Source organism: Triticum aestivum, chromosome 3A (genome assembly GCF_018294505.1).
Source record: "Triticum aestivum cultivar Chinese Spring chromosome 3A, IWGSC CS RefSeq v2.1, whole genome shotgun sequence".
Taxonomy (NCBI): Eukaryota; Viridiplantae; Streptophyta; class Magnoliopsida; order Poales; family Poaceae; genus Triticum; species Triticum aestivum.
In genome coordinates this window covers 716,197,220-716,225,029 of record NC_057800.1, presented here as the reverse complement: position 1 = coordinate 716,225,029, position 27,810 = coordinate 716,197,220, and the positions used below count along the sequence as shown (strand labels likewise).

The following is a 27,810-nucleotide window of genomic DNA, read 5'->3' as shown; positions in this document are numbered from 1 at the left end:
CTAACTACTAGTAGCGTGTCATTCTTCCCCCACGCTACTACTATTCTAAGTACTAATAGCGTGCCATTCTTCCCCCATGCTACTACTATTCTAAGTACTAGTAGCATGCCATTCTTCCCCACGCTACTGCTAAGTAATTAGAATTTTTTTTAAAATTACATGCAATATTCATGGATGGAAAACAAGACACATCCAAGGCAAAATAAAAGAAGGTCACAGAACCATCTTAGCACTTGCAACATTCATGGATACAACATTGAACATCTCAACTCCAAGAGATCACGAGATACCATTTATACATCAGACGCACACAACCGTCACCGAAAGGTAGGTACCTTCCCTAACGTTCCACCACCAACCTAACATGACCACTTCTCTAGATGTATCTACCAAGGAGTCAAGGTCCTTCACCTTGGCAACCTCGGGACGGTGGCGTCGAGGTCCTCCACCTCGGCAACCTCGAGACGGTGGCGTCGAGGTCCTCCACCTCGACGACCTCCAGACGGTGATGTCAAGGTCCTCCACCTCGGCGACCTCCGGCATCGCAATCACCTGGACAATCATCTGTATGACGCGGTCGCCGGGCTTCACAGCAAAGTCCGCCTCCGAGTTGTTGAAGAGCACGACACCCATCGGGTCGCGGTAGTCTGCGTCGATCACCTCTGCGCCCACGTCGGGAAAGTGAAAACATGTTAGTTCGCATTCTTGTGAGTAGGGTATTTTCTTCATTTATCAGTCTCTTTTAGTCTATTATGAATCTTCAAAACGGAAAGACACCTACTAAATGCATACCCTAGCTATACGTGTGCATGCTATCTTGTCGTTTTGGTGCATACAAGAAATTTATACTTGTGTATTTGAGCTATATATGCTTGCAATATTTGTCAGTTAACATTCTGTTCAACATTTATTGTTGCATGGATAGGGAAATAGACAACCAAGGACTTCAGAAAATTGATTCCCACTGCTTTTGAAAACAGGGAATAGGAGAAGTCTATTTTGAATTTTGATATTCCATGCCAACTTCAAGTATATATGCTACTATGTAATCTTTGAACGTGGATCAAAATGAGATTTCAGGCTTTGTCAACCTTACCATGATCAGTACTAAATTCTCTAGGCTGCTCAACCTTTCCTTGTAGAGAGCATTTCTTTCACCTAGTATCTCGTCGTTAAGTTTGGGAAGAAACCTGCATACCTTCAGATGGTCATCCATATCCTGAAGAAAAGACAATATACATTTTCAGTGACTCACAATATATCATCGAATACTGCTCTGGTTTACTCTCAGAATAATTGCTACAAGACTCTCTACATACATACAGGCAAAGCAATTTTCACCAAGAATCAGCTAGCAGTCTAATATAATCCCCTTTCCAATTACTCGAGGAACTGATGAATAGACAAGTTAATTAGCTGGTACAAAAATTAAACCTTTTGAGATGGACGGATGCCCTCTTCACTCAGATCTAAAGATGATGGATGGATGCACCCAACAGCTTTGTCGCGGACGGCGACGGAGGAGAAGATCTTTGCATATACCTTCAAACTCTGTCGCTATCTTTTACCTGTAAATGAAAACATACCTTACTTATCAGAGAAGCAAATGTGAAATTGTTCAGATTAGATGTATTCAACAGAGACACTTCAATCACAGAGCTCAATATCTACTAGCTTAAATTCAAATGCTTTATTCAAGATTGAGATATCATACTGGACTCTGGCTGCACACTAACTACTCTGTGAGGTTTCCATCTAAGAAACTATCTAGAGAGATAGTAAACGACTAGTCAGAATACATAAACAACAAACTTCTGAAAGGAAGAGACGACGCCGCGCGAAGGGCCCAAGCAGCAGTCGGTCAGCAACACGAAATCTAACTTATCTAGGCATACATTCATAATTCAGCATCGAACTGGAAACTAGTGACAGTTTGTTTCTGGTGTCATCCGTTGCTTCAGCATCGCTACAAACTTTAGTAGTGCCTCCTACTCCTAACGTGGGATAAATTTTTCATCCGTCAGTTGTTACTGACTCAGCAAAAAACATACAGGAAAGACTAGGGGATCACAACCAAGCCCTGTCTGGATCAATTATGCACCATATAATCCAGGTTCTATAATATAAGAGCATTTTCAGCCGCGCCCCCAACAGGCCCTCCCCAGACGTTTTTGCCGCGCCGGCGCCGAAAAAACGGCCCAGTCGCGCCCCTAGAAGCCCGTTTTTCGCCGGCTCGGGCCGAAACTGGTGCCGGCGGACCCAGGCCGAACCCGCCACCCTGGGGGGCGCCTGGGGCGCTGGCACAAGCGAAAAGGACGCGTGGGTTCGCCCTGTCGGCGAGTCGAGCGCCTCTTCCCGCCGTTTCTTCCCGCTTTTCCCCCACTTCCCTCCCATTCTCTTCCTTCCTCCCGCCAATCTCCCTCCCGCTCGCCTCCCAGCCGGCCACCATGCCACCGAAGAAGTACGTCGCCCCCCGCGCGGCGGCAACTGCGACCGCCTCCGTCGCCCAGCCGAAGCAGAGGAAGCCGAGGGCGCCGCCGACCAAGCCACCGGGCATGTCAAACGCCGAGTGGAGGGCGGAAGTTCAGCGACGGGAGGCTGTCACCGCCGACCGGCGGAACAGGGCCATCGCCAAGAAGGCCCACGACAACGCGGCCCGCGCGGCTGCGGCTGCCTCATCGGCGGACCAAGCCGAGGCAGAGGCGACTCGCGCGGGAATGATGAATCCACCCGGAAGCCATGCCCAGTACGCTCCCTGGGGCCAGCAAGGCATCGGCTCTCCGCGGCCATGGGGATCACCCTCGCTGGGCTACGCCGACGGGGACGCGCACAGTGGGTTCAACCCAAACGTCATCTTCCCCCATGGATATCTGGCCGAGCACACGCCCTCTCCCGCCTTCGCCGGCATGCAGTACCCTCCATACAACTAGTCGCCGTCCGCCTACGCTTCCTCCCCGACGCCCCCGCTACGCCGTGGCCCGCTGCCCTTCTTGCACCTCGGCGACACCGATGAGACCGAGGCCAACATGGACGACATTATCGCGGCAGGTTCGGCCGCGGCCGCCTCGTCTCCCGGGTTCGTCACCCACGACGAGGTGGTGGATCTCAGTGGCGGCATGGAAGGCAAGCTCGGCTACGTCTACGGCGAGGACGAGCAGGAGGAGGAGGACGACGACGAGGAGGAGGAGGAGGAGGAGGAGGAGGAGGAGGAGCCGACACCTGTTCCGGCGAAGGGGCGCAAGAAGAAGAAGCGGGCGGCCAGGTCAGGTGAGCCACGCATCAAGTGGGCGTCCAAGGAGGAGGAATGCCTCGCCAAAGCATGGAAAGTCGTTTGCCTCGACCCGACGACCGGCACGAACCAGAGCATCGAGACGTACTGGGACCGCATCAAGGCCGAGTTCGACGAGCGCAAGCTCGTCGACCCCTACTTCAAAGGCGTCTACATGTAGTGCGGCTCCAAGGCGATGGCGAGCCATTGGGGGCGTATCCAGGGGCGTGCAATAAATGGCATGGGGTCGTCGAGGAGGTCGCGGCTCGACCCGGAGAGCGGCGCCAGCGTTGAGGATCAGGTATGCCACGCCGGTCTCCCGCCTCTCTTCGTCGTGTACGCCCGCCAACAGTTTGTTCCTCCGCGCAGTTGCTACGCATGTTCGCCCTGTACCGGCAGAGCAACAGCGACGCTGAATTCAAGTACCTCCACGTTTACAAGCACATTGACAAGTGCGAGAAGTGGGCGGAAGTCCGGCACACCCTCGACAAGGCCAAGGAGACCTACAAGCCGGACGCGCCGACTCCTGGCGCATCGGAAGGGCGGCCGGACGGCAACAAAGTTGCCAAGAAGGGGAAATACACCGACGGGGCCACCGCTCAAGTGCAGGAGTCCATCAAGCACTGCCTCGCCGACGCGCAAGCCCGAGCCATCCTTCGTGAAGAGAAGACCGAGGTGCGGTGGTCGGCGTTGATGTCGAGCAGCGTCGTCAAGCTCGACCAGCTCCGGACGAACGTCGCCGCGAAGAAGAGAAACACCGACCTGGCTTTCCTGTTGGGCGGGGTGGACATGCTCCAGAGCACCGACGAGGCGGTCAAGGCGTGGTACTTGGCGAAGCGCGGCCTCATCCCGAACCAGTTTCCCTCGACAAGGCCGCCGACACCGACGCACACGCCGCCGCCGCCGCCAAGCCCGTGTGATGACGCCTCCGCTATTGGAAATATGCCCTAGAGGCAATAATAAAATGGTTATTATTATATTTCTTTGTTCATGATAATTGTCTATTGTTCATGCTATAATTGTGTTATCCGGAAATCGTAATACATGTGTGAATACATAGACCACAACACGTCCCTAGTGAGCCTCTAGTTGACTAGCTCGTTGATCAAAGGATAGTCATGGTTTCCTGACTATGGACATTACATGCCATTGATAACGGGATCACATCATTAGGAGAATGATGTGATGGACAAGACCAAATCCTAAGCTTAGCTCAAAGATCATGTAGTTCGTTTGCTGTAGCTTTTCCGAATGTCAAGTATCATTTCCTTAGACCATGAGATTGTGCAACTCCCGGATACCATAGGAGTACCTTGGGTGTGCCAAACGTCACAACATAACTGGGTGACTATAAAGGTACATTACAGGTATCTCCGAAAGTGTCTGTTGGGTTGGCACGAATCGAGACTGGGATTTGTCACTCCGTATGACGGAGAGGTATCTCTGGGCCCACTCGGTAATGCATCATCATAATGAGCTCAATGTGATCAAGTGGTTGATCGCGGGATCATGCATTATGGTACGAGTAAAGTGACTTGCTGGTAACAAGATTGAACAAGGTATTGGGATACCGACGATCGAGTCTCGGGCAAGTAACGTACCGATTGACAAAGGGAATTGAATACGGGATTGATTAAGTCCTCGACATCGTGGTTCATCCGATAAGATCATCGAGGAGCATGTTGGAGCCAACATGGGTATCCAGATCCCGCTGTTGGTTATTGACCGGAGAGGCGTCTCGGTCATGTCTGCGTGTCTCCCGAACCCGTAGGGTCTACACACTTAAGGTTCGGTGATGCTAGGGTTGTAGAGATATTAGTATGCAGTAACCCGAAAGTTGTTCGGAGTCCCGGATGAGATCCCGGACGTCACGAGGAGTTCCGGAATGGTCCGGAGGTAAAGATTTATATATAGGAAGTCCATTTTCGGTCAGCGGGAAGGTTTCGGGGGTTACCGGTATTGTACCGGGACCACCGGAAGGGTCCCGGGGGTCCACCGGATGGGGCCACTTATCCCGGAGGGCCCCATGGGCTGAAGTGGCGTGGGAACCAGCCCCTGATGGGCTGGTGCGCCCCACCCAAGGGCCCAAGGCGCCTAGGGTTGGAAACCCTAGGGGGCCGTTGCCCCCCGAGGGGGCATGCGACCCCTGGTTGGAAACCCTAAGGGGGTCGTTGCCCCCAGTCCCCCCTCTTTTAGATGGGATCTCCAAGGGGGCATGTGCCCTCCTAGCCCCTATATATAGTGGAAGGGAGGGAGGGCAGCCGCACCTTGCTCTTGGCGCCTTCCTCTCCCTCCGTAACACCTCTCCTCCCCGCTTGTGCTTGGCGAAGCCCTGCCGGGATCCTGCTGCATCCACCACCACGCCGTCGTGCTGCTGGATCTTCATCAACCTCTCCTTCCCCCTTTCTGGATCAAGAAGGAGGAGACGTCTTCCCAACCGTACGTGTCACTAGTAGAAAACAGGGCTATGGTCCAGGCCGGCTCATCCCATTAGTCCCGGTTCAGTCTAGAACCGGGACCAATGTGGGCATTGGTCCCGGTTCGTGAGTCCAGGGGGCCGGCCGGGCCACGTGGGCCATTGGTCCCGGTTCATCTGGACCTTTTGGCCCCGATTGGTGGGACAAACCGGGACCAATGGGCCTCGCTCCTGGCCCACCACCATTGGTCCCAGTTGGTGGCTTGAACCGGGACCAAAGGCTTCCCTTTAGTCCCGGTTCATGTCATCAACCGGGACCAATGAGGTGCCTATATATACCCCCTCGCGCAAGAGCAGAGCACAGTGCTCTGTTTTTTCTGGCCGAGGGGGAGAGGGCTTTGTGGTGCTCTAGCTCACCTCCTATGCACATGAGGTGTTCGATGGAATGCCCGAGACACACTACTTAAGCTTTCTCCTCTCGATGATGATGAACTTCTATTAATTTGGACACTTAATTATATATAATGCACGCAGATGAACCGGCAATGGATGTACGGTGACAGACACACCCGCGAGTACATTAAGGGCGTGCATGAGTTTCTCGATGCGGCTGAGGCAAACAAGCAGAATGGTTTTATGTGTTGTCCATGCACTGAATGTGGGAATACGAGGTCTTACTCTAACCGGAAAATCCTTCACTCCCACCTGCTTTACAAGGGTTTCATGCCACACTATAATGTTTGGACGAGGCACGGAGAAATAGGGGTTATGATGGAAGACGGCGAAGAAGAAGAGTACGATGACAACTATGTGCCCCCTGAATACGGTGATGCTGCAACGGGGGGAGCTGGTGAAGATCAAGAGGAACCAGACGATGTGCCCAATGATGCTGCCACGGGTGAAGCTGCTGAAGATCAAGAGGAACCAGACGATGTGCCCGATGATGATGATCTCCGCCGGGTCATTGTCGATGCAAGGACGCAATGCATTAGTCAAAAGGAGAAGCTGAAGTTCGATCGCATGTTAGAGGATCACAAAAAAGGGTTATACTCCAATTGCGAAGATGGCAACACAAAGCTCGGTACCGTACTGGAATTGCTGCAGTGGAAGGCAGAGAATGCTGTGGCTGACAAAGGATTTGAAAAGCTACTGAAAATATTGAAGAAGAAGCTTCCAAAGGATAACGAATTGCCCGACAGTACATACACAGCAAAGAAGGTCATATGCCCTCTAGGATTGGAGGTGGAGAAGATACATGCATGCCCTAATGACTGCATCCTCTATCGCGGTGCATACAAGGATCTGAACGCATGCCCGGTATGCGGTGCGTTGCGGTATAAGATCAGACGAGATGACCCTGGTGATGTTGACGGCGAGCCCCTCAGGAAGAGGGTTCCTGCGAAGGTGATGTGGTATGCTCCTACAATACCACGGTTGAAACGTCTGTTCAGAAACGAAGAGCATGCCAAGTTGATGCGATGGCACAGTGAGAACCGAAAGAAAGATGGGAAGTTGAGAGCACCTGCTAACGGGTCGCAGTGGAGAAATATCGAGAGAAAGTACTGGGATGAGTTTGCAAAGGACCCAAGGAATGTATGGTTTGCTTTAAGCACGGATGGCATTAATCCTTTCGGGGAGCAGAGCAGCAATCACAGCACCTGGCCCGTGACTATATGTATGTATAACCTTCCTCCTTGGAAGTGCATGAAGCGGAAGTTCATTATGATGCCAGTTCTCATCCAAGGCCCTAAGCAACCCGGCAACGAAATTGATATGTACCTAAGGCCATTAGTTGAAGAACTTTTACAGCTGTGGAATGGAAACGGTGTACGTACGTGGGATGAGCACAGACAGGAGGAATTTAACCTTAAGGCGTTGCTGTTCGTGACCATCAACTATTGGCCCGCTCTCAGTAACCTTTCAGGACAGACAAACAAAGGATACCACGCATGCAGGCACTGTTTAGATGACACTGAAAGTATATACCTGGACAAATGCAGGAAGAATCTGTACCTGGGCCATCATCGATTTCTTCCGACCAACCATCAACGTCGAAAGAAAGGCAAGCATTTCAAAGGCGAGGCAGATCACCGGAAGAAGCCCATCATGCGCACCGGTGATCACGTGCTTGCTATGGTCAATGATTTACACTACGTAATCTTTGGAAAGGGTCCCAGTGGACTAGCTGTTCCGAATGACGCTGAGGGACACGCACCCATGTGGAAGAAGAAATCTATATTTTGGGACCTACCCTACTGGAAAGACCTAGTGGTCCGCTCCTCAATCGACGTGATGCACGTGACGAAGAACCTTTGCGTGAACCTGCTAGGCTTCTTGGGCGTGTATGGGAAGACAAAAGATACACCTGAGGCACGAGAGGACCTGCAACATTTGCACGAAAAAGACGGCATGCCTCCAAAGCAGTATAAAGGTCCTGCCAGCTACGCTCTTACAAAAGAAGAGAAAGAAATCTTCTTTGAATGCCTGCTCAGTATGAAGGTCACGACTGGCTTCTCGTCGAATATAAAGGGAATAATAAATATGCCAGAGAAAAAGTTTCAGAACCTAAAGTCTCATGACTGCCACGTGATTATGACGCAACTGCTTCCGGTTGCATTGAGGGGGCTTCTACCGGAAAACGTCCGATTAGCCATTGTGAAGCTATGTGCATTCCTCAATGCAATCTCTCAGAAGGTGATCGATCCAGAAATCATACCAAGGCTAAGGAGTGATGTGGTGCAATGTCTTGTCAGTTTCGAGCTGGTGTTCCCACCATCCTTCTTCAATATCATGACGCACGTCCTAGTTCATCTAGTCGACGAGATTGTCATCCTGGGGCCCGTATTTCTACACAATATGTTCCCCTTTGAGAGGTTCATGGGAGTCCTAAAGAAATATGTCCGTAACCGCGCTAGGCCAGAAGGAAGCATCTCCATGGGCCATCAAACAGAGGATGTTATCGGGTTTTGTGTTGACTTCATTCCTGGCCTTAACAAGATAGGTCTCCCTAAATCGCGGTATGAGGGGAGACTGACTGGAAAAGGCACTCTTGGAAGAGACTCAATAATATGCAGGGACGGATATTCTTGGTCTCAAGCACACTACACAGTTCTACAGAACTCTACCTTGGTGACCCCGTATGTCGATGAACACAAGAACAGTCTGCGCTCCAAACACCCGGAGCAGTGCGACGACTGGATTACATGTGAACACATCAGGACTTTCAGCAGTTGGTTGGAAACACGTCTCAGAGGTGACAACACTGTTTGTGATGAGTTGTACTTGTTGTCAAGGGGACCATCTTTGACTGTATTGACTTACAAAGGATACGAGATAAATGGGAATACATTTTACACGATCGCCCAAGATCAAAAGAGCACCAACCAAAACAGCGGTGTCCGCTTTGATGCAGCAACCGAGAGCGGAAAGGACACATATTATGGTTACATAGTGGACATATGGGAACTTGACTACGGACCTGATTTTAAGGTCCCTTTGTTTAAGTGCAAATGGGTCAATCTGTTAGGCGGCGGGGTACAGGTAGACCCACAGTACGGAATGACAACAGTGGATCTGAAAAATCTTGGGTACACTGACGAACCGTTCGTCCTAGCCAATGATGTGGCACAGGTTATCTATGTGAAGGACATGTCTACCAAACCGAGAAAAAGAAAAGATAAGGAAGCGAATACATCATACGATGAGCCAAAGCGCCACATAGTTCTTTCAGGAAAAAGGGACATCCTGGGAGTGGACGGCAAGACAGACATGTCTGAAGATTATGAAAAGTTTCATGAAATTCCTCCCTTCAATGTCAAGGCTGACCCAAGCATCCTGATAAACAATGAAGATTATCCATGGTTACGGCGCAATAAGCAAATGACACAAGCGAAGAAAAAGTGAAGACTTTCTCCCGCAACTATTATGATGATACCATGCCAAATTTGTAACAGACGAACATGCTACTATTGTCCGTTTTGTACATGCACATGCTATGTGGGTGAAATTATGATACCATCCCAACTTTCAACTTTTTCAGAGTTCATTTGAAATGCTTTCATGTCTTATGGTTCGAAACTTTGATACTTCGAAAGTGATTGTCCATTTTGTACACGAAGTGCATCAAGTTTTTGTCGTAACCCTCTCTACTTTTTGGAACATGCTATGTGGGTGAAATGATGATACCATGCCAACTTTCAACCTTTTCAGAGTTCATTTTGAAATGCTTTCCAATTTCAGAGTCATTTAGCTCAAATAATGAATTAATAGCAAATAGAATGAACTACAAAACTTTTATGAAAATAAAAACAATCAATTAAAATATTATGTTATGATCAACTAAAATAAAACTATAATATTCTTCAATAGCAAAAAGAATATAATTTTTGTGACCTAAAATCAAACTATAAGTATTTAATTGTAAGTATAAATAAAAAATAAATAGCAAAGAAGAAAAAAAATTCTATTCTTATAGTAAAGTTATTCATAAACTAGTGATTCACACAAATTTTTAAAAATTCAAATTTAAACTATTCAAAATTTAAAACTAATGGCACTAACAGAAAGTTTATAATTTTTGTGACCTAAAAGCAAAAAGAAATCACTAAAAAACTGTAAGTATTTAGTTGTAAGTAGAAATGAAAAATAAATAGAAAAAAAATTCTATTTTTATAGTAAAGTTATTCATAAACTAGTGATTCACACAAATTTTTAAAAATTCAGATTTAAACTATTCAAAATTTAAAACTAATGGCACTAATAGAAAGTTTATAATTTTTGTGACCTAAAAGCAAAAAGAAATCACTAAAAAACTGTAAGTATTTAGTTGTAAGTAGAAATAAAAAAATAAAAAACCAAAAAAATGTAGAAATAAAAAAGAAAAAACCAAAAAAAATGCCTCCTACTGGGCCACCACGGCCTGAATACGACTAGAAACCCTACATGGGCCAGGATTCAGGCCCGCAGAAGGCCCAATAGGCCCACAGGCAGTAGCAAGTTTAGGCCCGAAAGCCTGCATTATAGAGGAGCTCGAATGGGGGGGCACACCAACGCTTAGAAACCAGTGCCGGCGCCCTTCAGCTAGCGATGTGGGACTAAACTTTTGGGCGCGGGGCAGCACAACGCCATTGGTCCCGGTTGGTGGCACCAACCGGGACCAATGGCCTTCGCTTCCCGCCCTTTCGGCTGCTGAAAATTGGCCTTTGATCCCGGTTCGTCTCATCAGCCGGGACTAAAGGGAGCATTAGTCCCGGGTCGTAGCACGAACCGGGACCATTGCTTTGGCTATATAAGCCAACACTTGTGAAATTTTGGCCAACCGCCTCCCATTCGCCCCGACGCCCCCAGGCCGTTCGTCATCGTCGTCGCCGCCCCGAGCCCGTCGTCGCCCCGCGCCCGCCGCCGTCGCCCCACCCCGCCCCGGCCCGCCGTCGCCCCGCCCCGCCCCGGCGCCGCCCCGAGCCCGTACAGCGTCGCCCCGCGCTGTCACCCTGAGCCCGTCGTCGCCCCGCGCCCGCCGCCGTCACCCCGCCCCGTCGCCGCCCCGAGCCCGCCGCTGTCGCCCCGCCCCATCGCTGCCCCGATCCCGTCGCCGCCCCGAGCCCGTGGCCGCCCCGCCCCGTCGTCGCCCCGCGCCGGCGCCGGCCCTTTAGGTTGATGATGTTGATGATATGATGATATGATGATGTTTTTTTCTGTTGATGATATGATGATGTTTTTTTTCTGTTGATGATATGATGATGTTTTTTTTCATATATGCATTTTTTCATATATGTATTAATTTTTTAAGTTGTTAGTAGATATCGATTTTAGGTTAGTGCATTTTATCACTGATTTTAGGTTAGTTGAGCCTCTTTAGTGCATTTTATGTTTGTTGCATTTTAGGTTAGTGCATTTTATGTTAGTGGAGAGGAAAAAGTAAAATAAGGAAAAGGAAAATAAGTAGAGAAAGAAGGATAAGAAGAAGGAGAAGACGAGGAGAGGAAGAAAAGGAAGAGGAGAAGAATAAAGGAATAGAGGAGAAGAAGAAAAAATAGAATTTTTTTTCTATTTTTTCTTCTTCTCCTCTATTCCTTTCTTCTTCTCCTCTTTTTTTTCTTCTTTTTTTTCTTCGATCTTCTCCCCCTCCCGATAGGAAAGTTTTATATAGAAAGTTACAATTTTAGAAAAGTTTTATATATGCAAAAATTACAATTTTAGAAAAAGAAGGATAGGAAAGAAGAAAATAAGAAGAGGAAAGAAAGAAGAAGAGGAGAGGAAAAGAAGAGGTGAAATAAATAAGAAGAAGAAAAAAGAAGAAAAAGAAGAGGAGAAGGAAGAAAGGAATAGTGGAGAAGAAGAGAAAATAGAATATTTCTTCTTATTTATTTTTCCTCTTCGAGGGGTCGAGGGTCGGGAAATAGGGTAGAGGGTCGAGGGTTCTAGTAGGGTCGTCTAGGGGTCGAGGGGTCGAGGATCGCCGAGGGGTGGAGAGAGGTTTCCTAGTGTCAAAGTATTGAAGAAATCCATGCCTTCATCATTAGCCGGAAGTAACCAGGGAATGTTGGTACGAAGTTCTGCAAAGTTGTTCTGGAATGGAGTCCCGGATAGAATAATCCGCCTTTTGGTACGAATTCAGCAAAGGCCTTCCAAATAGCGATATTCTGAAGGCTCTTGCTGAACTTTGTACCAAAAAGCGAATTATCCTATCTGGGACTCCGTTCTAGAACAACTTTGAAGAGCTTCGTACCATCATGCACATGTTACTTTTGCCTAATGATGAAGACATAGTTTTGTTGAATCCTTTGACACTAGGCAACCTCCCGACCCCTCGGTGATCCTCTCGAACATGAGGGGAAGAAGAGGGTCTTCTAGGGGTCGAGGGTTCCAGGGTCGTCTAGGGTTCGAGGGGTCGAGGATCGCCGAGGGGTCGAGAGAGGTTTCCTAGTGTCAAAGTATTGAAGAAATCCATACCTTCATCATTAGCCGGAAGTAACCAGGGCATGTTGGTACGAAGTTCTGCAAAGTTGTTCTGGAATGGAGTCCCGGATAGAATAATCCGTCTTTTGGTACGAATTCAGCAAAGGCCTTCCAAATAGCGATATTCGGAAGGCTCTTGCTGAACTTAGTACCAAAAAGCGAATTATCCTATCTGGGACTCCGTTCCAGAACAACTTTGAAGAGCTTCGTACCATCATGCACATGTTACTTTCACCTAATGATGAAGACATGATTTTGTTGAATCCTTTGACACTAGGCAACCTCCCGACCCCTTGGCGATCCTCTCCAACATGAGAGGAAGAAGAGGGTCGTCTAGGGGTCGAGGGTTCGAGGGTTCTTCTCCTCTATTCTTTCTTCTCCTCTCTTTTTTCTTCTTCTTCCTCTTTTTTTATCGGGAACGAGGGTCGTCGAGGGACATAGATGTAGTGTCATCGTTGTCGATATATACCCCCTCCCGATAGCTTACTATGATTAGGTAGCTAGTTCTACGTTTGGCACTAATATATCCATCTGTCATGTTTGAATAATAATTGCCATGTTGTAAATATTTGTAGAAACTATGGACGCCGCCCTAGACGAAGCAACAAAAGAAGCGTTGTTGAGGGACATAATCGCAGAAGGAAGTGATGCCATCTCGTTGTTTCTGAACGAAACCGATGGTCTGGAAGGAGAGGGTGAACAAGCTGGCTACGGTGACCTAATGCCGGTGCAAGAAGAAGAACATGAGGACAGCTCCGGTGACCGAACCGAGTCCGGCCAGGTATATATATTAGTTAAGCCTATGCTGACTAGCTGATTGATGCATTCATTGTTTTGGTATGTACACATATTAATTAAGTCTTTGTTCTTTTTTCTAGCCCTCCGGATCGAGCACAACTTCGGTAAAGAGACGAGGCCCGAAGAAAAAGTTGAGCTCGGATGAAAAGTTTGAGATCATAGCAATCGCGCCCGACGGCCAACCTATTGAACCCCTCCGGACAAAGAGCGCATTTGTTGCTCAGTGCGGGGTTCTGGTTAGGGACAAGATCCCGATAAGCATCCAGCAATGGTTTAAGCCGGCTACAGAAGACCCTGAGGTCTCTTATGTCAATGATATGCAGAAAAATGATCTTTGGACTAAGCTGAAGTCAAATTTCACCCTACCGCCTGAGGATAATCCAGAGAACCCAGTTAAAGAGAAATTAATCAAGTCTTTTGCTCTGAAGAGGATGGCAGAACTATTCAGGAGGTGGAAGAAAGAGCTGAATAAGTTTGTCGAAAATAATGAGACACCAGAATTCAAGGGCAGATATGAGAAGATCAGAGATCACTGGCCCGCATTTGTGGCCCACAAGACATAGGAAAAGAGTCAGAAGATGTCGGCGACAAACAAGCAAAATGCTGCGAAGAAGAAGCTTCACCATCGCACGGGGTCAGGTGGCTACCTCGTAGCCCGGCCTAAGTGGTCCAAGACTGAGAATGATCTGGTTCATAAAGGGATCGAACCAGAGACAATTAACTGGCCAGACCGTTGCCGGACTTGGTTCTTCGGGGCTGGCGGAACCCTGGACCCTGTAACAGGGAAGTGCATTTGGACGAACGATCAAATGGACATACCAGTCAGTAAGCTTAAGCAGTATATCGAAGCAGCGCAGGAAGGGACGTTCTTTCCAGACAGAGAGAACGACGAGCTCACAATGGCCCTCGGGAATCCTGAGCACCCTGGACGGACACGAGGCACGCCAGGCTCCATTCCGTGGAAGGTTGGGTTTCCGGACGCAGGCGGTTACAAATCCCATGAGAGGAGGAAAAAAGTGCAGCAGACCCAAATGCAGGCGCTGCAAGCAAGGGTAGACGCGATAGAGGAACGAGAAGCAAATCGCAGCAAACGTACTGCCGAAGCCTCCCCCGAAGCTACCCCGCCATCTCAGCGCAGAAGCAGCGTGGCTTCCACCGAGCTGCTTCAGCCGGAGCATGCCTTGACGGCTCCTGCCAGCTATCCCGTGGATGCTATAACGGAGTCTCAAAATTGCCACCTTATGACGCAATGGATGAATTTGAAGGTCAAGGCGGCTGTTGGCTCTGTTTATCCTACTGAACCCGGCGCAACTTTTCACTGCCGGCCGATTCCAGAAGGATATGCTAGGGTGATGGTGGATGAGATAACGGAGGGATTTGAGGACCTCCAGCTTGACCACCCTACCGGTGAAGGGGAGACTCGGCTGGGGTCTGCTCTGAAGACTCCATGCCTATGGCGGAAGGAGCTCATCAACCTTCCGAACTGGACGCCACCGCCTCCTCCTCCTCCTCCGGCGAGTCAGGGCACTCCGCCTCCACCGCCTCCTCCTCCGGCGAGTGACGATCAGGGCCCTCGGCCGGCTCCTTCTCCGGCGCGTGGCGGCACTCCGCCTCCTTCTCCGCCTGCGCCGACGCGCCCGAGCAGCCAGCCTCCTCCTTCTCCGCCTCGTCAGCAAGGGCGGAAGAGACCTGCCGCCGCTCCAGCTGCTCCGGCGCGTCGTAGTCCTTCTCCTCCGCCTCTTAAGCAAGTAAAGAAGACAACCGCTATGTCTGCTCGGTCGGCGTCTAGCAGTACAACCAGAGGCGGGAGGACATACAGATTCGGTCCTTCTCTGAAGACTCCAGAGAAGTTACCATATGAGAGGACCCTGGAGGAGAACACCGAGATCGCGCGAGAAGAAGTGAGGAACTTCTTTGAAGGGGTGAAAGCAAAGAAACATCCACCTCCGGAGGAGAAGGTAGATCGGGTGAAAGTGAAGCGCACTCTGGCTGCCCTGACAAAACCACCGAAGTCTGATCCGCCGAAAGGAAACTATGACCGCATTATTGGAAAGGAATTTGCCGAAGTGGAGTGGCCGGGAAGTACTGTCAGTGATCAAAGGCTGAAAGAACGACGAGCTGGGAAACAAATTGCCCAGCTCGGCGAACAAGCGAAGCAACCGTGCCCCCCGCTCAAGGTGCCTAGCCACAACGTCGCTAATGATCCGAGGATGGTGCCCGGTTATAGCAATCTTGCAGATTACCTGCCCGACGAAGTACATTATGAACCCATGGACGTGCAGATACAAAGATACGAGTACGGGAAGCCTCTCGTCAAAGATGAAAGATCTCTATCAACGATGATGCGAAGATTGCATGATTGGTACTTGAAAATCTGCAGAGACTCTGGGGGAGGAGTACTTTGTATGTGAAAGTTAAAAAGGAGCATGACCTCGTTGGAATTGATCTGTTGCCTGTTCCATTTGAGGAGTTCTATCAGTTTTTCAATCAATTGGCCCTCGATAAAACAACGGTCGCCTGCTACTGTCTGTAAGTAGTACTACTTCTGTCATTAAGTTTCTCTATATAGCTTAGCTCTTTCATTGCATGTATTTATAATCATCCTCACTATATTATGCAGATTGAAGATCGCCGAATTGAAGAAAAGACAAGTCGGTGATATTGGGTTCATTAACACATATCTCATAGATGCAACTGAGGTTAAACTTCATGCCGCAGCTACCGAGGCCAACTTGCTACGATCGTTCGTAATAAATCAAAACAAAGATATAATACTCTTTCCTTACAACTTCAGGTGAGTGTTACTGTCTTGTGCGTATTCGGTTTCCCTTATATATTAGTCAAGGTTATAGTAATGTAATTGATGAGTTATGCATGTGTGTGCAGTTTCCACTATATTCTCCTAGAGATTAAGCTTGAGCAGGGAGTAGTAACCGTCTTAGACTCTAAACGAAAAGATCCCCAGGACTATGCAGACATGACTCAAATACTCCAGAAGTAAGTTAAATCGATCATTATCCACCATATCAGCAACTTTGTTCATTTCCTGATATCAAGTAATTGTTTTCTTTGTCCGGCAGGGTTTGGAGAAAATTCACCAAAACAGTTCCGGGACTGCCGAAGGAGCTGGAATTTAGACACCCGAAAGTAAGTACTATAGTAGCATGTTCCGCGCATCTCCTAGTGATTCAAGCGCTAGTTTCATCAATACCATTTAGCATTCTTGCTTATCAGTTTGATTGACCTCTATTTCTTGTAAAGTGGTTGTGGCAGGAACAAGGGAATGATTTCTGTGGATACTACATCTGCGAGTCCATCCGCCACACGACCTGTGAGCGGGGCGGGTACTCTAACGAACAATATGAAGTACGTAAATAACAACATTCACAATTTTATTTTATTACCATCATTTGTGTTGAGTTTCATTCATTCATATATATATGTATTGACCCCCTTCTTCAAATTAGATGTTTCGGAAGCGGGATGAACTCCTAGCACCAGCTCGCATGCGAGCAATTCAAGAGGAATTGGCGGCATTCTTTCTTGACCACGTGATCCCTGAAGACGGAGAATTCTATGTGGCCCCTGAGTCCGTATGATTATATTTGTAAGAGATAATTATTGTATATATGTAGCCGGTAGTGTCAGATAGATATACGAGAACTTGTTGTTCGACCAATCTCTCGGAGAAGGAGAGGTGGTCGATATCACTTCTCTCTGTATGCATATATGTTCATGACGATCTTCTGTTTCCTTCGTTTGCTTACTAGCTAGCCAGCGTGTCTAGTCCTCTCTATACGTATGTATAGTACGTAGCGTCGACCAAGCACGAATATAAGAGAGGACACTTCTCTCTATTAATTATAGCTAGCTAACACAATATATGAAACACCTAAATTAACCCCCCAAAACCCCCAACCCCCCCCCTTTCAAAAAAAACAAAAACCCCAGCCACAGAAATGCTGACGCGTGGATGCCTATTGGTCCCGGTTGTGCCACCAACCGGGACCAAAGGGTCTCCTGTCTGGGCTCTGCGCACTGCCCACGTGGAGGGCCTTTAGTCCCGGTTCTGGATTGAACCGGGACTAAAGGGGGGAGGTATTTGTACCGACACTTTAGTCCCGGTTCCGGAACCGGGACTAAAGGCCCTTACGAACCGGGACTATAGGCCCTTTTTCTACCAGTGTGTGTTGAACGCGGAGGTGCTGTCCGTTCGGCACTTGGTCATTGGTGATTTGGATCACGGCGAGTACGACTCCATCATCCCCGTTCACTTGAACGCTTCCGCTCGCGATCTACAAGGGTATGTAGATGCACTCCTATTCCCCTCGTTGCTAGAATACTCCATAGATTGATCTTGGTGATGCGCAGAAATTTTTTTAATTTCTGCTACGATCCCCAACAGTGGTATCAGAGCCAAGTTTATGCAGTTACTATGCACGAGTAGAACACAAAGTAGTTGTGGGCGTCGATATTGTCAATTTGCTTGCCGTTACTAGTCTTATCTTGATTCGGCGGCATCGTGGGATGAAGCGGCCCGGACCAACCTTACACGTACGCTTACGTGAGACCGGTTCCACCAACTGACATGCACTAGTTGCATAAGGTGGTTGGCGGGTGGCTGTCTCTCCCACTTTAGTCGGATCGGATTCGATGAACAGGGTCCTTATGAAGGGTAAATAGAAATTGGCAATTCACGTTGTGGTTTTGGCGTAGGTAAGAAACGTTCTTGTTAGAAACCTATAGCAGCCACGTAAAAACTTGCAACAACAATTAGAGGACGTCTAACTTGTTTTTGCAGCAAGTGTTTTGTGATGTGATATGGCCAAAGGTTGTGATGAATGATGAATGATATATGTGATGTATGAGATTGATCATGTTCTTGTAATAGGAATCATGACTTGCATGTCGATGAGTATGACAACCGGCAGGAGCCATAGGAGTTGTCTTTATTTATTTATGACCTGCGTGTCAACATAAACGTCATATAATTACTTTACTTTATTGCTAAAGCGTTAGCCATAGTAGTAGAAGTAATAGATGACGAGACAACTTCAAGAAGACACGATGATGGAGATCATGATGATGGAGATCATGGTGTCATGCCGGTGACAACGATGATCATGGAGCCCCGAAGATGGAGATCAAAGGAGCAAATGATATTGGCCATGTCATGTCACTATTTGATTGCATGTGATGTTTATCATGTTTTACATCTTATTTGCTTAGAACGACGGTAGCTTAAATAAGATGATCCCTCGTAATAATTTCAAGAAAGTGTTCCCCCTAACTGTGCACCGTTGTGAAGGTTTGTTGTTTCGAAGCACCACGTGATGATCGGGTGTGATAGATTCTAACGTTCGAATATAACGGGTGTAAGACAGATTTACACACGCAATACACTTAGGTTGACTTGACGAGCCTAGCATGTACAGACATGGTCTCGGAACACAGAAGACCGAAAGGTCGAGCATGAGTCGTATAGAAGGTACGATCAACATGAAGATGTTCGCCGATGTTGACTAGTTCGTCTCACGTGATGATCGGACACGGTCTAGTTAACTCAGATCATGCTATACTTAGATGACTGGAGGGATGTCTATCTGAGTGGGAGTTCATTTAATAATTTGATTAGATGAACTTAATTATCATGAACTTAGTCTAAAATCCTTACAATATGTCTTGTAGATCAAATGGCCCGCGTTGTCCTCAACTTCAACGCGTTCCTAGAGAAAACCAAGCTGAAAGACGATGGCAGCAACTATACGGACTGGGTCCGGAACCTGAGGATCATCCTCATAGCTGCCAAGAAAGATTATGTCCTAGAAGCACCGCTAGGTAACACACCCGTCCCACAGAACCAAGACGTTATGAACGCTTGGCAGACACGTGCTCATGATTACTCCCTCGTTCAGTGCGGCATGCTTTACAGCTTAGAACCGGGGCTCCAAAAGTGTTTTGAGAGACACGGAGCATATGAGATGTTCGAAGAGCTGAAAATGGTTTTTCAAGCTCATGCCCGGGTCGAGAGATATGAAGTCTCCGACAAGTTCTTCAGCCGTAAGATGGAGGAAAATAATTCTGTCAGCGAGCACATACTCAAAATGTCTGGGTTGCATAACCGCTTGACTCAGCTGAGAGTTAATCTCCCGGATGACGCGGTCATTGACAGAATCCTTCAGTCGCTTCCACCGAGCTACAAGAGCTTTGTGATGAACTTCAATATGCAGGGGATGGAAAAGACCATTCCGGAAGTATTTGCAATGCTGAAATCAGCAGAGGTAGAAGTCAAAAGGGAACATCAAGTGTTGATGGTGAATAAAACCACTAAGTTCAAGAAAGGCAAGGGTAAGAAGAACTTCAAGAAGGACGGCAAGGGAGTTGCCGCGCCCGGTAAGCAAGCTGCCAGGAAGAAGCCAAAGAATGGACCCCAAGCCCGAGACTGAGTGTTTTTATTGCAAGGGAAGTGGTCACTGGAAGCGGAACTGCCCCAAATACTTAGCGAAGAAGAAGGCCGGCATCACGAAAGGTATATGTGATATACATGTAATTGATGTGTACCTTACCAGTACTCGTAGTAGCTCCTGGGTAGTTGATACCGGTGCGGTTGCTCACATTTATAACTCAAAGCAGGAGCTGCAGAATAAGCGGAGACTAGCGAAGGACGAGGTGACGATGCGCGTCAGGAATGGTTCCAAGGTTGATGTGATCGCCGTCGGCACGCTACCTCTACATTTACCTACGGGATTAGTTTTAAACCTCAATAATTGTTATTTAGTGCCAGCTTGGAGCATGAACATTGTATCAGGATCTCGTTTAATTCGAGATGGCTACTCATTTAAATCCGAGAACAATGGTTGTTGTATTTATATGAGAGATATGTTTTATGGTCATGCTCCGATGGTGAATGGTTTATTCTTAATGAATCTCGAGCGTAATGCTACACATATTCATAGTGTGAATACCAAAAGATGTAAGGTTGATGATGATAGTCCCACATACTTGTGGCACTGCCGCCTTGGTCACATAGGTGTCAAACGCATGAAGAAGCTCCATGCAGATGGACTTTTAGAGTCTCTTGATTACGAATCATTTGACACGTGCGAACCATGCCTCATGGGTAAAATGACCAAGACTCCGTTCTCAGGAACAATGGAGCGAGCAACCAACTTATTGGAAATCATACATATTGATGTGTGCGGTCCAATGAGTGATCGTTATGTTCTCACCCTCACTGATGACTTGAGTAGATATGGGTATGTCTACTTAATGAAACACAAGTCTGAGACCTTTGAAAAGTTCAAGGAATTTCAGAGTGAGGTTGAGAATCAACGTGACAGGAAAATCAAGTTCTTGCAATCAGATCGTGGGGGAGAATACTTGAGTCACGAATTTGGCACACACTTAAGAAAATGTGGAATAGTTTCACAACTAACGCCACCTGGAACACCTCAGCGTAATGGTGTGTCCGAACGTCGTAATCGCACTCTATTAGATATGGTGCGATCTATGATGTCTCTTACCGATTTACCGCTATCATTTTGGGGCTATGCTTTAGAGACTGCCTCATTCAATTTAAATAGGGCTCCGTCGAAATCCTTTGAGTCGACACCGTATGAATTATGGTTTGGGAAGAAACCTAGGCTGTCATTTCTAAAAGTTTGGGGATGCGATGCTTATGTCAAGAAACTTCAACCTGAAAAGCTCGAACCCAAGTCGAAAAAATGCGTCTTCATAGGATACCCTAAGGAAACCATTGGGTATACCTTCTACCTCAAATCCGAAGGCAAGATCTTCATTGCCAAGAATGGATCCTTTCTAGAGAAGGAGTTTCTCTCGAAAGAAGTAAGTGGGAGGAAAGTAAAGCTTGATGAAGTACTGCCTCTTGAAGCAGAGAGTAGCGCAGCTCAGGAAAATGTTCTTGTGGTGCCTGCACCGATTAGAGAGAAATTTAATGATGATGATCAAGATACTTCGGATCAAACTCCTACTGAACTTCGTAGGTCCATAAGGACACGTTCCGCACCAGAGTGGTACGGCAACCCTGTCTTGGAAATCATGTTATTAGACAACGGTGAACCTTCGAACTATGAAGAAGTGATGACGGGCCCGGATTCCGACAAATGGTTGGAAGCCATGAAATCCGAGATAGGATCCATGTATGAAAACAAAGTATGGACTTTGACTGACTTGCCCGAAGATCGGCGAGCCATAGAAAATAAATGGATCTTTAAGAAGAAGACAGACGCAGATGGTAATGTGACCATCTATAAGGCTCGACTTGTCGCTAAGGGTTATCGACAAGTTCAAGGGGTTGACTACGATGAGACTTTCTCACCCGTAGCGAAGCTGAAGTCCGTCCGAATCATGTTAGCAATTGCCGCATTCTATGATTATGAGATATGGCAAATGGACGTCAAAACGGCATTCCTTAACGGCTTTCTTAAGGAAGAATTGTATATGATGCAGCCGGAAGGTTTTGTCGATCCTAAGAATTCTAACAAGGTGTGGAAGCTCCAACGCTCAATCTATGGGCTGGTGCAAGCATCTCGGAGTTGGAACATTCGCTTTGATGAGATGATCAAAGCGTTTGGGTTTATGCAGAATTATGGAAAATCCTGCATTTACAAGAAAGTGAGTGGGAGCTCTGTAGCATTTCTCATATTGTATATGAATGACATACTGTTGATGGGAAATGATATAGAATTCTTGGAAAGCATAAAGGCCTACTTGAACAGGTGTTTTTCAATGAAGAACCTTGGAGAAGCTGCTTATATATTAGGCATCAAGACTATAGAGATAGATCGAGACGCCTCATTGGTCTTTCACAGAGTACGTACCTTGACAAGATATTGAAGAAGTTCAAAATGGATCAGTCAAAGAAGGGGTTCTTGCCTGTATTGCAAGGTACGAGATTGAGCACGGTAGAAGATAGAGAAAAGATGAGTGTCGTCCCCTATGCCTCGGCCATAGGGTCTATTATGTATGCCATGCTGTGTACCAGACCTGATGTAAACCTTGCCGTAAGTCTGGTAGGAAGGTACCAAAGTAATCCCGACATGGAACACTGGACAGCGGTCAAGAATATCCTGAAGTACCTAAAGAGGACTAAGGATATATTTCTCGTTTATGGAGGTGACGAAGAGCTCGTCGTAAAGGGTTACGTCGATGCTAGCTTCGACACAGATCTGGATGACTCTAAGTCACAAACCGGATACGTGTATATTTTGAATGGTGGGGCACTAAGCTGGTGCAGTTGCAAGCAAAGCATTGTGGCGGGATCTACATGTGAAGCGGAGTACATGGCAGCCTCGGAGGCAGCACAAGAAGCAGTCTGGGTGAAGGAGTTCATTACCGACCTAGGAGTCATACCCAATGCGTCGGGCCCGATGACTCTCTTCTGTAACAACACTAGAGCTATTGCCCTTGCCAAGGAGCCCAGGTTTCACAGGAAGACCAGGCATATCAAGCGTCGCTTCAACTCCATTCGTGAAAGTGTTCAAAATGGAGACATAGAAATTTGTAAAGTACATACGGACCTGAATGTAGCAGATCCGTTGACTAAACCTCTCCCTAGAGAAAAACATGATCAACACCAGAACTGCATGGGTGTTCGATTCATCACAATGTAACTAGAATATTGACTCTAGTGCAAGTCGGAGACTGTTGGAAATATGCCCTAGAGGCAATAATAAAATGGTTATTATTATATTTCTTTGTTCATGATAATTGTCTATTGTTCATGCTATAATTGTGTTATCCGGAAATCATAATACATGTGTGAATACATAGACCACAACACGTCCCTAGTGAGCCTCTAGTTGACTAGCTCGTTGATCAAAGGATAGTCATGGTTTCCTGACTATGGACATTAGATGCCATTGATAATGGGATCACATCATTAGGAGAATGATGTGATGGACAAGACCCAATCCTAAGCTTAGCTCAAAGATCGTGTAGTTCATTTGCTGTAGCTTTTCTGAATGTCAAGTATCATTTTCTTAGACCATGAGATTGTGCAACTCCCGGATACCATAGGAGTACCTTGGATGTGCGAAACGTCACAACGTAACTGGGTGACTATGAAGGTACATTACAGGTATCTCCGAAAGTGTCTGTTGGGTTGGCACGAATCGAGACTGGGATTTGTCACTCCGTATGACGGAGAGGTATCTCTGGGCCCACTCGGTAATGCATCATCATAATGAGCTCAATGTGATCAAGTGGTTGATCGCGAGATCATGCATTACGGTACGAGTAAAGTGACTTGCCGGTAACGAGATTGAACAAGGTATTGGGATACCGACGATCGAGTCTCGGGCAAGTAACGTACCGTTGACAAAGGGAATTGAATACGAGATTGATTAAGTCCTCAACATCGTGGTTCATCCGATGAGATCATCGAGGAGCATGTGGGAGCCAACATGGGTATCCAGATCCCGCTGTTGGTTATTGACCGGAGAGGCATCTCGGTCATGTCTGCGTGTCTCCCGAACCCGTAGGGTCTACACACTTAAGGTTCGGTGACGCTAGGGTTGTAGAGATATTAGTATGCAGTAACCCAAAAGTTGTTCGGAGTGCCGGATGAGATCCCGGACGTCACGAGGAGTTCCGGAATGGTCCGGAGGTAAAGATTTATATATAGGAAGTCCAGTTTCGGCCAGCGGGAAGGTTTCGGGGTTACCGGTATTGTACCGGGACCACCGGAAGGGTCCCGGGGGTCCACCGGATGGGGCCACCTATCCTGGAGGGCCCCATGGGCTGAAGTGGCGTGGGAACCAGCCCCTGATGGGCTGGTGCGCCCCACCCAAGGGCCCAAGGTGCCTAGGGTTGGAAACCCTAGGGGGTCGTTGCCCCCCGAGGGGGCATGCGCCCCCCTGGTTGGAAACCCTAAGGGAGCCATTGTCCCCAGGGCCCCCCCCCTTTAGATGGGATCTCCAAGGGGGCATGCGCCCCCCCAAGCCCCTATATATAGTGGAAGGGAGGGAGGGCAGCCGCACCTTGCTCTTGGCGCCTCCCTCTCCCTCCGTAACACCTCTCCTCCCCGCTTGTGCTTGGCGAAGCCCTGCCGAGATCCTGCTGCATCCACCACCACGCCGTCGTGCTGCTGGATCTTCATCAACCTCTCCTTCCCCCTTGCTGGATCAAGAAGGAGGAGACGTCTTCCCAACCATACGTGTGTTGAACGCGGAGGTGCTGTCTGTTCAGCACTTGGTTATCGGTGATTTGGATCACGGCGAGTACGACTCCATCATCCCCGTTCACTTGAACGCTTCCGCTCGCGATCTACAAGGGTATGTAGATGCACTCCTATTCCCCTCGTTGCTAGAATACTCCATAGATTGATCTTGGTGATGCGTAGAATTTTTTTTAATTTCTGCTACGATCCCCAACATCCACGACGCCCAGCACCACCGAAGCCGCACCGACAGCGCCCAGCGCAGAAGCAGCTCCGACACCGCCAAGCCCGCGCACGCCAACTCCGCCGACGCCTGGGGCAGAGCCCGCCGAGTGATGCGTTGCGCACCGAACTTCTGCCGCTCTATTTTTTTGTACGCCGAACTGTAGCTTGCGATCGCCCGACTTGTGGCGTCTTTTGTGAGCGGGAACGACCAAGTTCGAATTTTTTGCGTCCTGGGGGCGGCGCCTGGGGGCGTGACTGGGAGCTAGGTTGCCCCCAGGGGCCGAACTAGCGCCGGTTCGCCCCCAGACCGTTCTTTTTTAGCGCCCTGGGGGGCCGAACGGCTGGAGATGCTCTAACACTCCCTACAATCCAGGTTCCTCCGTGTAATAATATCTTGGGAGTTGGAATCAAATCTTAGTTACATATAGGAGTTATAGGTAGTACATACACGAACACCAAGATGGCGAGACTACATGATAGGATCAAAACGTAACAACACAAATGCTGCCCAGCTGCTTATGCTCTCAGGTTGGCCAACAATACAACCTCTGGCCAACTTTGGTGTTTATTATGATGTGAAATATTTAATTAGGCCAATTACCAGAGTCTGCCAAAGAAGAAAGTATATACCTTCAATGTACATTAAACTATTGAGATACTTCAACAAAAAATTGTATTAACGATTTAAAGTGGTTTACTAGGATGTGCAATTTAAATTGATTTGATGATGACTGATATAGGTTTTAAAGGTTGAAAATCCAAACTCACCATATCTGATGTTGCCGCTGCCTTTGGAACTAGTGAATTACCGAGCACGTCCCTAATATACTGATCCTGCACACAATAATAATAGCTTTCGTAAAAAAAATCCAGACTCTGAAACAGGAACCTTTATCTGAAACAATTCGACAGACCTGTGACTGCAAAATTTCTTAAAGTGTATTGCTGCTGTTGTCTACAGACTCGTAGTAAACATCAATTAAGTCTGTAGGTTCAAGCTGAGCAGTCTTCCGTAATTTCTGGATTCTGTTTACAACCTGAAAATGGTTGCTCATGAATTAGGAGACCAGATTGTTGAATGTTCATCAAAACGAAACTAGTGAATTTCCAGCATGATGTGTGCCAGACAAAATTAGTGTATTTTCAGGCATCAAGAATATGAACCTATGCGTCAGCAGACAGCAAACATCTTTGTAAATTACAATAGGCCAAAGACCGACACAATTGTGTGAAACACAAACCCAAGAGCACCAATCCTATACAAAGGACAAAAAAATTGTGCTGATGCGGCAGTTGTAGTAGGCAGGGGCGGAGCCAGGAATTTTCGCCAATGGGTTCATTCACTAACTAGCTGTCAAAATTCCGTATGAACCAAGTCCTACTTTGTGACATATCGCAACGAGATTATATCAGTCAAAGAAAGCACAATGAATAGGAAAATGATACGACTTATCACACATATTTGTTACTTTAAAATTGAAGAGCGCATAAATTACCAATCGGTTGAAATTATAAAATCGCTTGTACATATTATAAATAGAGTAGTACCAAATAAAATTCATATTTTAGATCCAGCTTCTCATCTTTCTGAAAACATTGAAGAAACTAATAAGTTAGTCTGGCAAGTTTAAAATAAAAGTGACATCATGTGAAAGAATCATGTAAAGTCACTTACATTTCAGAGCGTCCCTTTTCTATTTTTCATGGCCTTAAAAAGATCAAACACATCATCATTACTAATGGGAGAAGACATCACTTTCTCCACATAGCAAATTAGACAATCACTCGTGAACTGATCACCAATTTTGTTGCGCAACTTTTTCTTGACAATACTCATAGCCGAAAAGCATCTCCACGGATGATGTGGCAACTGGTAATATCAATAGCAGCTTTAGAAGATGATAGACCAAAGGAAAAGTAACATGTTTATTTGTCTACGCCATTAACCTCTGATCAGCCGGATCTTAGGGCAATTCATATGAATTAATCTCTTTCTTGATAGAAGGCTTCGGGAGACTACTGACAGCAACATTTGATGCACTTTTCTTACATCTAACGGGTGACCTTGATGTCCCCACATCATTATCTGGAATTCTGGATCAGGTGATCGACTTCTATTCTTTGAAAAATATCTTTCCATAGCCTACATCAGACAAAGTACACGAAAATAAGAATTAGAAAATTAGGGAAAAAGTTTCCTGTACTAGGCTATTAGATTTAGATTGGGTAGAACGTAAAGAGGAAAGAGGTAATCTGACTGCCTTCAAGGCTCGAATTAAGCTGCAGTTGAGCGCTTCCGTGCTTGTCGCTATCAATTCCGTCAGGCGTCGGCGTCGGCGTCTGAGGAGGTGAGGACGAAGCAACGGGCTAGGGCTAACAGAAACCTGGGCGAGACGGGAGAGAGAGAGGCGAGGAGAGTTGGGAAATCGATGAGGTGTGCGGCTGCCATTTGTGTGTTCATCGTACATACAGTTTTTTTTAGGATCTTTCATCGTACATACAGGTATTGATCTAGTAACAAACATGCCTGACAGTGGGCTTTTGGGCCTTTTTACTTGTCTATTCATGTGGCGTTAGCAGTTTGATAGGGTCAAGTTTAATTTTTTATTGGGGTCAGCCTAGTATGTCGTGCATAACATGCACGTAGCTGGCAAATTTCGCTGGGTTCATCTGAACCCAACGGTACAACGTTGGCTCCGCCTAGGGCACCCCTGGCCGGGAGCACAGCATGGCGTCCCCCCGCAGCGCGTCGTAGCTGATGTACCTCCGCCCGCCGCCGGTCGCCCACAGCAGCCGCCCGTGCACCACCGGTTCCGCGCCCATCTACGCTGCCTCCACCCCCATGTCTACGTCCATGTCCAGGGTGGCGATGGTGATGGCGCCGTGGCCTCCCCTCCCCTGCACGAGCAGCAGCAGCGGGAGGAGGATTAGCAGCGGCAGCACGGGGGTGGCCGCCCATGCAGGCAT

At 47.5% G+C, this 27,810-nt stretch overlaps 1 pseudogene; it reads right to left on the bottom strand.

Moving 5' to 3' along the window:
- Positions 1-213: 213 nt before the first annotated feature.
- LOC123057242 (uncharacterized) lies at positions 214-27,810 on the bottom strand (annotated as a pseudogene).